The sequence below is a fragment of the Carcharhinus amblyrhynchos genome, unplaced genomic scaffold, assembly GCF_965287045.1.
Source record: "Carcharhinus amblyrhynchos unplaced genomic scaffold, sCarAmb.v2.hapA chromosome_152, whole genome shotgun sequence".
Classification (NCBI taxonomy): domain Eukaryota; kingdom Metazoa; phylum Chordata; class Chondrichthyes; order Carcharhiniformes; family Carcharhinidae; genus Carcharhinus; species Carcharhinus amblyrhynchos.
The window spans coordinates 286858-297440 of record NW_027649892.1 but is presented as its reverse complement, the minus strand read 5'-3'; positions in this window follow the sequence as shown (position 1 = coordinate 297440).

Below are 10583 nucleotides of genomic sequence, written 5' to 3'. Positions count from 1 at the left end.
ATTGAATTCAATATCCTGATTCCCTCCCCCTTCCTTCCATATCCCTTGATCCCTTTCGCCCCAAGAGCTGTATCTAATTTCTTCTTGAAATCACACAACATTTTGGCCTCAATTACATTCTGGAGTAGTGAATTCCATACATTCACCACTCTCTGGACGAAAAAGTTTCTTCTCACCTCAGTTCTAAAAGGTTGATCTCTTACCCTCAAACTATGACCTCTAGTTCTGGACTCCCCCACCACTGGGAACATGCTTTCTGTATCCACTCTGTCTAATCCTGTTAGAATTTTATGCGTTTCTGTGAGATTCCCTCTCACTCTTCGAAACACCCGGGAATACAATCCTAACTGATTTAGTCTCTCCCCATGTAACAGACCTGCCATCCCAGGAATCAGCCTGGTAAACGTTTGCTGTACTCCCTTTATAGCAAGGACATCCTTCCTCAGATAAGGACACCAAAACTGCACGCAATATTCCAGATATACCTTCAACATGGTCAGCTAATTTTATAATTGAGTCACACAAAAAGAATTGCAGATGTTGGAAAGCTGAAATAAAACACGGAAAGTGCTCAAACACTCAACAGGTTGTCTCTGGGGAGAGAAGCAAAATCGAGGGGCTGAATTTCACCAGCCCCTAGGAGGCAAGGTTGGAGTTAGGGAGACCGAAAAACTAGTTTTCCCCCTACCTGCTGTAAGCTCCAGGCCTTCTGCCTACCTTCTGATTGGACCAGCACCTCAGGGGGCAGCAGCCATCTTTAATTGGATGGTTGCCCCGGCAACAGAGACTGAATTGACTCCCATCATAAAATATGGCCATGGCTTTCACTGTCCATCAAAAGCAGGGTCATTGCCTCCATAGACCACCCCCACCCCAAACTGCCCCACTGCCCATCCCAATTTTGCTGACTCTCTTGGCAGAATCCCTACTGCCCCCAAGAAAATCACTAACAATTTTTCAGCTCAATTGACTTTCAAAATTGGGGAATCCTTAACAGAGGCCAAACAATGACGCCACAGTCCTCTCGTTGGGGAAAATTATATCACTGAACAATAATCATGTAGTACTTCTTTTCATCACAAATCGGTGACTGATGGAGGACATATTAGAATCATAGAATCGCCACAGTGCAGAAGCAGGCTATTCGGCCCATCAAGACTGCACCAACAACAATCCCGCCCAGACCCGATCCCCGTAACCCCACATATTTAACCCATTAATTCCGCTAACCTACATTTCCCGGGACATTAGCATGGCCAGTGCATCTAACCTGCATATCTTGGGACTGTATGAGGAAATCGGGGCACCTGGAGGAAACCCTTGCAGACATGGGGAGAATGTGCAATCTCCACAAAAAATGTTGCTGCCAACAGAATAGCAATAAATTAGATTATCATCACCACAGTTTCTTCATACTTAACAATGGGCTAAATATATTTTATAAAAACATTAATGCACTGCACTAGTACTGTACAGAAAACAATTAACATTTTTGGATTGAAAACAGGAGTGCTGGAAGAGCTCAGCAGTATCTGTGGAGAGAAAAGCAGCATTAATGCTTCAAGTCCAATATGACTCTTCCTCAGAACTACTTGCGGAGTCACTGGACTCGAAACATTTACTTTGTTTCTCTTTTGCAGATACAGCTGGAGCTACTGAGCTTTTCCAGCACTTCCTGTTTTTATTCCAGATTTCCAACATCCGCAGTAATTTGCTTTTACTTATTTTGAATGTTGTTTTTATTTTAAACGATAATTTCAACTTTTAACTTTCTTTCCTATTTTCTTAAAGAGATGTTGGGAATGAGCATTTATCCTTCAAAATCTAGAAGAAAATAAGTGTGAACCTTTCATCTGGTTATACTTCTGGCCAGAGGTGAACGATGTAAAACTATTAGAAAAACAGAAAGTGCTGGGAAATTTCAGCAGGTCTGACAGCATCAGTGGAGAGAATAGAGTTTATTTTCTTTATTCGCATCACAAGTAAGTTTACATTAACACTGCAATGAAGTTCTTGTGAAAATCCCCGAGTCGTCACACTCTGACGCCTGTTTGGGTGCACTGAGGGAGAATTTAGCACGGCCAATGCACCGTAACCAGCACGTCTTTCAGATTGTGGGAGGAAATCGGAGCGTCCGGAGGAAACCCACGCAGACACAGAGAGAAGGTTCAAACCGCAACAAATGTGGTGGAGGCAAGGAACTGAGAGAATGGGATGGAGACCTTACAGGATATGGGCTGTGAAGTGCTGTAGTCAAGGTAGCTATGGGAGTCGGTGGGCTTCTAATATTAAACTGTTTATTCTTTCTTGGGGGTCTGCTGATGTCTTGTGAGTACCAAATGTTTTCTGTTTTATTTCATTTTTTTCAGCACTTAAATTCTGTTTACTGTTTCATATCTTTTGGTTCACTGCAGGCAACTTCCACCTGTTTTCAATATTTATCCAGTTTTTCAATAAAGCCAATTTAACCCATTATCTCCCCATCCTCCATACAACCTCTTGAAATGTACACAAAAACAGCCAAGTTCTATCCACGATTAGTAACTCCAACCTCATTGTTTTCGATCTTACAGTAATTCTCCTGTTCAGAATACATGGAGTAAATAACTTCTGGATTATAGAAGGACGTTAGCATGTCTAATCACAAGTGTGAGAACCAGAAAACATCGCAGCAAAAAATATTTACCTGATGTATAAAAATGAGAAAACATTATAAAGCAGTGATTAACTATGTGTCACTTAACCAAATAACGGATCTTCCTTGTTATTGTTGCACTGCTTCTTGATGTTGTAAATTGTTAAGACACCCATACCATACACCTCACATTTTCTTCAGTGAAAAACCTTCATTTAGTTTCTTTATGATTTTCATCTTTCACTTTGGCAATCCTTGGGTCTACTTAGAAGCAGCACTGGGAAGAGAGAGGAGTGGGGAGGAGAGAGAGAGAAAACAAGAGAGAAAGAAGGAGAGATAGATTGGTAGACAGAGACCATCAGAAAGAGAGAGAGGGAGAGTGAGGAGAAATAAATTGAGTGGCTTTGCAACCTCACACTGCATTTTTCTACATTACATATTCATCACTTCAGATGAGTTGTTGCCTTCTGTATTTGTTTCAGCGTCCAAATGGTCAAGTGATGAGTCGCTATGTTAACTCCAAATATTTGTGGGAAACTGGTGTTTCTGGACCGGAGCCATCTTGGTGTCCTGAGTTTGCAAAGCCGTGTTATTAGGATTCTTGTAGCTAAAATTGGTAGCTAAAATCATAAACTAGAAAACGAGTATAATCCGGGCACAGATTAAATTTACTGGTAGAAGAAGTAAAAGCGATGTGAGGAAATCTTTTTCACCCACTGAGTGATTAAGGTCCGGAGTGCACTGCCTGAGAGTGTAGTGGAGACAGGTTCAATTGAAGCATTCAAAAAGGAATTAGACTGTTCTTTGAGAATGAAGAATGTGTTGGTTACAACAAGAAGGCAGGAGAATGGCACTAAGTGAATTATTCATTCAGGGAGCCAGTGCAGACACAATGGGCCGAATGGCCTCCTTCAGCACTGTAACAATGTGATTGAGAGAATATAAATGATATTGAGTGAGATGCAAGAACAGAGAAACTCGATGGTATATGTTTACAAAGCTTTGGAGGAGGCAGGGCAGGTTGATATGGCAGCTAAGAAAACCTGAGAGATACTTGGCTTTGTAAATAGGGACATTGCACAGAAAGGGAAAGAAATTATGCTAAACCTTTACAAATCTCGAGTTAAATCTCAACTAGAGATTTTTGTTTTATTCATTCATGAGATGTTGGTGCCGTTGGCTGGGCCAGCATTAGTTGCCCATCCTTAATTGCCCTTGAACTGAGTGGTTTGCTAAGCCTTTTCAAAGGGGCATTTAACATTCAACTACATTGGTGTGGATCTGAACTCACATGTAGGTCGCACTAGAATTTCCTTCCCTAAAGGACATTAGATGGGGGTTTTACAAAATTCGAATTTCACCATGGGATTTGAACCCAGGTCCCCAGAGCGTTACCCTAGGTCCTCTGGATTACTGACCAGTGACAATACCACAACACCACCACCACATCCCCCAAAAATTGTGTACAATTCTGAGTGCCACACTTTAAGAATGGTATCAGGGCCCTAGAGAATGTACAAAGGAGATTTACTAAAATTACAGCCAATGATATGAAACCTTGCTTCATATCAAAAAAAGCACTTTTGAATTCACTGGCTGGAAACTCCTAGTTAATTTTTTTTAATACTAAACCCACATTCCAGTTCCTTAGGATCACAGTCAAAGATAGCTGCACATTTGCATCTCTGTATTTTCTACATTCCAAAACCTTGTGTGCAAAGCCACACCTGGAACAATGGCCTTGGAGGACTGAGAATAGGGACCATCTCCTAATCCATTGAAAAAGCATCCAGACAATCACATGGGCACTCAGCTGGAAACAAACCATTAGTTGTAATAACTTTTACAATAAAACTGTGACTGAGAGAGCAATTTCAAGTCATGACCCACTTAAGGTAATCGGAATACACTAGCTATGACCATATTTATATCACTGGACAGTTGGCGGAGAGAGCATCATCTTGACAAATGGGCTCTTTTGTGTTTAAGTAACTGTTTTATTTCTAAAGCGAATGACCAACAACTAAGATACTGAAGGAATGAATCCTGAGTGAGTTCCCTCTCTCTCCCTCTCTAGCTTGCAAGTTTTGAACACTGCCTGATGATTTTGACTGTCCAGGTGCCACAATGCATGATTTTAAGAAGAATTCAAACCAGTGCTGCTGTCTCCAGAAGAACATATATCTGATCCACCCATAATCCTAAACCACCTCAACACTGAAAGCAGTAGGATCATCAAGTTTAGCTTGAAGTCAGCTGTGTTACCAACCTTCAGAATCTGCAAACCTCTTGTATTTTACTGAAGACTAAATTACTTAAACTTTCACTGTAATCTATTTCAACTTCAAATGTGTGTGTGTGAAAGTCAGTGTATTTTACTAAATTATTTTTCTTAGGCTGGGTTACGTACAACAAAAATCCCTTAATTTTCAAAAAAACTCCAGAAAACCTGTCTGTTCATTTCTTTTATGGTCATGGCATGTAAACAGTTAAAGACTCACAGAATTGGCAAGTGTATCCTTTTTAAGCCACCCTGTGGCAGTCAAAAGAGGAGTGGGAAAAGAGGGCCATTCCTCATCTGGTCGCAGAGTTTTGTTACACAGAGAGTTTGGAGAGGCAGAGGTTACTCTTCCTGGAGCAGAGAAGGTTACAGGAGACCTAATGGATGTATTCAAAATTATGAAAGGTTTTGACTGCAAGTAGGGAGAAGCTATTTCTTTGTGCAACCAGGTTGGTAGCCAGAGGTCGTAACTTTAAAATAATTGGCAAAAAGATCTAGGAGGATAATGAAGAGAAATGTATTCACACAGAGGTCGTAAATCTGGAATGGACGACTGAAAGGTTGGTGGAACTTTAAAAAGCAATTGGAAATGTATTTGAAGAGGACTAATCTGAAGTATTATGCTGGAGAGTGAGATTAAATTGGACAGCACTTTCAAAGAGCTAGCACGGACATGACGGCCCAAATAGTCTCCTGTAAGATTCTATGATCTGTTGGTATTCCCAATTTAAAGCATATCAATTAATGGGAAAATATACCTAAACATTGTATTCATCTACTCACTTCACAGAAGGAAACAATTAAGTAGCTCTGGATACAGGGCATTTACAGATGATGAGTTCTTTCTTCAATAATCCAATTCCCAATCTTCAACAACCAATGAATCCCAAATTGCATGCCAGCCAAACATGTAGTATTGCAGGCCAGCACAGTGGCACAATGGTTATCACACCAGCCTCACAGTGCTAGGGATCTGGATTCAATTCCAGCCTTGGATCACTGTCTGTGTGGAGTTTGCACATTCTCCCCGTGTCTGCGTGAGTTTTCTCTGGGTGTTCTAGTTTTCTCCCATACTCCAAAGGTGTGTGGGTCAGGTTGATTGGCCATACTAAATTGCCCCTTAGTTTCAGGGAGATTAGAGGGTAAATATAGGATTATAGCAATGGGATAGTCTGTTGGAGAGTTGGCGCAGACTTGATGGGCTGAATGGCCTCCTTTCGCACTGCAGAGCTTCTACAATACAAGTATATAAAGTTATGAGAAGCAATAAAGTATGAAATCATTTTTAAAAAAATCATTCTAGGGATGTGGGTGTAGGTGAGGTGGATGAGCACTTATAGCTCATCCCTTATTAACCTCAAGAGACTGATAGTGAGTCGCTTTCTTGAACCGCTGCAGTCACTGAGGTGTAGGTGCACCCACAGTGCTGTTAGGGAGAGTGTTCATAACGTTGACTCAGTGAAGGAACAGCAGTGTGTTCCTCATTCTGTAATCAGATCAATTTATCAAACTATCTCTGGATCAAATTATTTGACTTGAAATATTTAAGGCTTTAATCAACAATTAAAACGGGGGAGGGAGAAGTTCTGGGGATTATTTTGGATACAGTGTCACACTAAAACAACACGATCAGGAAAATATGCTGTTGGTTTAGTTTTTTTAAACTTATTCTTGCCTGACAATGATGCACAAATCAAGACAAGATCAGTTGCAAAGTTGTTTTTAAACAAAGGACTTTAAAATTGCGAATGCCTCCAACCAACATTGGAGCTTGTCGAGACATTGAACGAAAGTGACCAAGAGATTTTGTCGGGTTTCAACACCTAAAGGGTCAATCAACTTTAACTGATCTTCTCCCCACCCTATCAAGCGAAGGGAGATGTGGCCACAAATTTCTCGAGCACAAAATCTTTTAACATGGTGTTTAACTTCCCCATCATTACATTGAGAAATGTTAGTCCATTCTATTATAGAAGCTATATATAAAACGGGCAGTAATTCCTGCACCGACCGTGCAAAATGCTTTACCCATTATAAAAAAAATGAATTGGTTAAAAAAATACAATCTTACCAGGTGGCTTTCGAAGAATGGAAAATGCGAAATCTGAACGGTGTTTGACAGAAGCTAATGATTAATGAGCTACTTCAAAATAGAGAAAACAGCTCTAACTTTGTTTGGGATAAGAGATATTCACTTCACAGCTTCCATTTCACAACAAGTTCAACACAAAACGAGAGGAGAGTGAGTACGATTGTCACACTTTTTAATTACATGTCATTGCCTTACATTTAAAAGCACATTGACCTTCAGCCGAATTCCTGTAATGTTCAGGATTTGGGTCGACGTTTCTGAGCTGCCTGTCCTCTGAGCGCCCTCTGCCGCTGAAATCCACCAAACTCTGGAAGGAATCTTATTAATTCTATTCAATAAGGTACAGTTTTGTCCGGTGGGCACACGAGGAACTATTTCTGTTTAATCCACCTGCCTATTATTTGGGAAAAGATGGCAGGAGGATGTGTCTAGGGCGGTGGATAGAGGAGAGCCGGTGGATGTGGTCTTTCTTGATTTTCAGAAGGCGTTTGATCAGGTGCTGCACAAGAGATAATTACAGAAGGTTAGGGGGCATGGAGTTGGGGGTAGGGTGTTAGCGTGGATGGGGGATTGGCTGTAAAATAGGAGGCAGAGAGTGGGGGTCAACGGGTACTTATCTTATTGGCGGTTGGTGACTAGCGGGGTGCCCCAGGGGTCGGTGCTGGGGCCTCAGCTATTTACCATTTATACAGATGATCTGGAGGAGGGAACCGAGTGTATGGTGTCGAAATTTGCTGATGACACCAAGATTGGTGGAACGGCAAATTGTGCGGAGGGTGTGGAAAGTCTGCAGAAGGATCTAGATAGGCTGGGCGAATGGGCCAGGAATGGCAAATGGAATTTAATGTTGGCAAGTGTGAAGTTGTCCATTTTGGTAGGAATAATGGTAGGAAGGACTATTACTTACATGGCGAAAAACTGCAGCATGCGACGGTGCAGAGGGACCTTGGGGTCCTTGTGCATGAGTCGCAAAAACCCAGCCTGCAGGTGCAGCAGGTGGTCAGGAAGGCGAATGGGATGCTGGCCTTCATAGCGAGGGAGATTGAATATAAAAGTAGGGAGGTCTTGCTGCAACTGTACAGGGCACTGGTGAGGCCACAGCTGGAGTACTGTGTGCAGTTTTGGTCGCCGCACTTACGCAAGGATATTTTGGCCTTGGAGGGAGTGCAGAGGAGGTTTACTAGGCTGATACCGGAGTTGAGGGGGTTGAACTATGAGGAGAGGCTGAATAAACTAGGCTTGTACTCGTTAGAGTTTAGGAGAATGAGGGGAGATCTCATTGAGACATATAAGATGATGAATGGGATGGATAGGATAGAGGTGGAGAGGCTCTTCCCGCTCAGAAAGGACAGTAGGACTAGAGGGCACAGCCTCAAGATAAAGGGGGGGGGCGGTTAAGAACGGAGTTGAGGAGGAACTTCTTCACTCAAAGGGTGGTGAATCTCTGGAATTCTCTGCCCGTTAAAGTGGTGGAGGCTACCTCGCTAAATATATTTAAGACGCGGGTTGATGGGTTTTTGATAAGAGAGGGGATTAAGGGTTATGGGGAGAGGGCGGGAAAGTGGAACTGAGCCATGACAGATCAGCCATGATCTTATTGAATGGCGGGGCAGACTCGAGGGGCTAGATGGCCTACTCCTGCTCCTATTTCTTATGTTCTTATGTTGTTCTTATGTTCCCATTGCATAAGGATCAGGGGCAGTCAAAGTTTGGCACTAAATCACACAAAGAGCGATTGGAGCAGATGACCAGAAGTTTGGGAAAGATGTAGATTTAAGGGATGTCTCTTCAGGAAGAGAAGGAAGTAAAGAAACTAAGGGAGGGAATGAAAGAATGGAGGCTAGAATGGAGGAATGCAAACATCACAGAGGAACCATGATGTGGAGATGCCGGCGTTGGACTGGGGTGGGCACAGTAAGAAGTCTCACAACACCAGGTTAAAGTCCAATAAGTTTATTTGCTAGCACAAGGTTTTGGAGGGCTGCCCCTTCATCAGGTGAGTGGAGGATTGGGCTCACAAACAGGGCATATATAGATACAGACTCAATTTATAAGATAATGGTTGGAACGTGTTCCTCCACTCGCCTGATGAAGGGGCAGTGCTCCGAAAGCTCGTGCGACCAAATAAACTTGTTGGACTTTAACCTGGTGTTGTAGACTTCTTGCTTTACCACTAAGGAGATGTAGTAGATCCCACAATTCATACATAGCATTTTTCGTCCTTTTAAATTCACTTCTGGGAGAGGGTATCACTGGTTAGGCCACCATTTGTTGCCCATCCCTAATTGCCCTTGAGAAGGTGGTGGTAAGCTGCCATCTTGAACCATTGCAGTCCATGTGGTGAAGGTACACTCACAGTGCTGTTAGGGAAGGAGTTCCAGAACTTTGGCCCAGTGACAGTGAAGGAATGGCCAACATATTCCCAAGTTACAATGGTAAGAGGCTTGGAAGGGAACTTCCAGGTGGTGGTGTTCCCATGTATCAGTTATCCTTGTCCTATACGGTAATATTTGTGGGTTAAGAAGTTTCTGCCTAAGGAGTCTTGCTAAGTTCCTTTCGTGCATCTTGTAGATGGTACATGCCGCTGCCACTGTACGTCAGCGGTGGAGTGAGTGAATGTTTAAGATGGGGGATGGGGTGCCAATCAAGTGGGTTGCTTTCTCCTGAATGGTGTTGGCCTTCTTGAGTGTTTGAGCTACACTCATCCAGGCAAGTGGAGAGTTTTCCATCACAGTCTTGACTTGTGCCTTGTAGACGGTTGACAGGCTTTGGGGAGTCGAGAAGTAAATTACTCACTGCAAGATTTCTAGCCTCTGAAGCATTTTTATAGTTACAGTATTTATATGGCTGGTACGGTTCAGTTTATGGTCAATGATTTATCCCAGGATGTTGATAGGTCTATCCTGAGGCCTATCCTTATGTGGTAATTTTCAGCCTGTTGGCCTTCAGTAGATGGGAAGTATAACAGAGAGTTCTGATATTTCTCTTGCTTTGGTCTGGATCAACATGGACTTCTGTTTTTCTTCTTCCTCATCCTTGAAGTTGTTCAGAAAGTGGGACTTGTCGACTTATCCATGCTACTGTGTAGATTGAAATAACAGAGTTTATCTTCCAGAATCTCATTGTATTTGTTAATGAAGTTAGGACTTTATGGGAAGGAGGTTATCGGAGATAAGGAAGGATCTGAGCACTTTAAACCATAGCTGAACATTTAATTTTTAGAATTGAAAGGTCACTTGCCAATGCCTTGTAACAGCAGGGCATTCATTAATGAGATGTGGGCATCACTGGCATGGGGCATCATTGCTGTGGATCTGGAATCAAACCAGTTCAGGACACCAGGTTTCTTTCCCTAAGGATTATTAGTGAACAAGATGGGTTTTTAATGATCATCATTAGACTTTTAGTTCCAGAATTTTATTGAATTCAAATTTCACCAGTGGCAGGTCCCCAGAGCATTGCCCTGGGTTTCTGGATTACTAGTCCAGGAACAATGCCAATATGCCACCATCTCCTCATTGACACTGTTTCACACTGTTTCTGGGGGCATTCTGTTCCAGTTTAACGCAATCTTC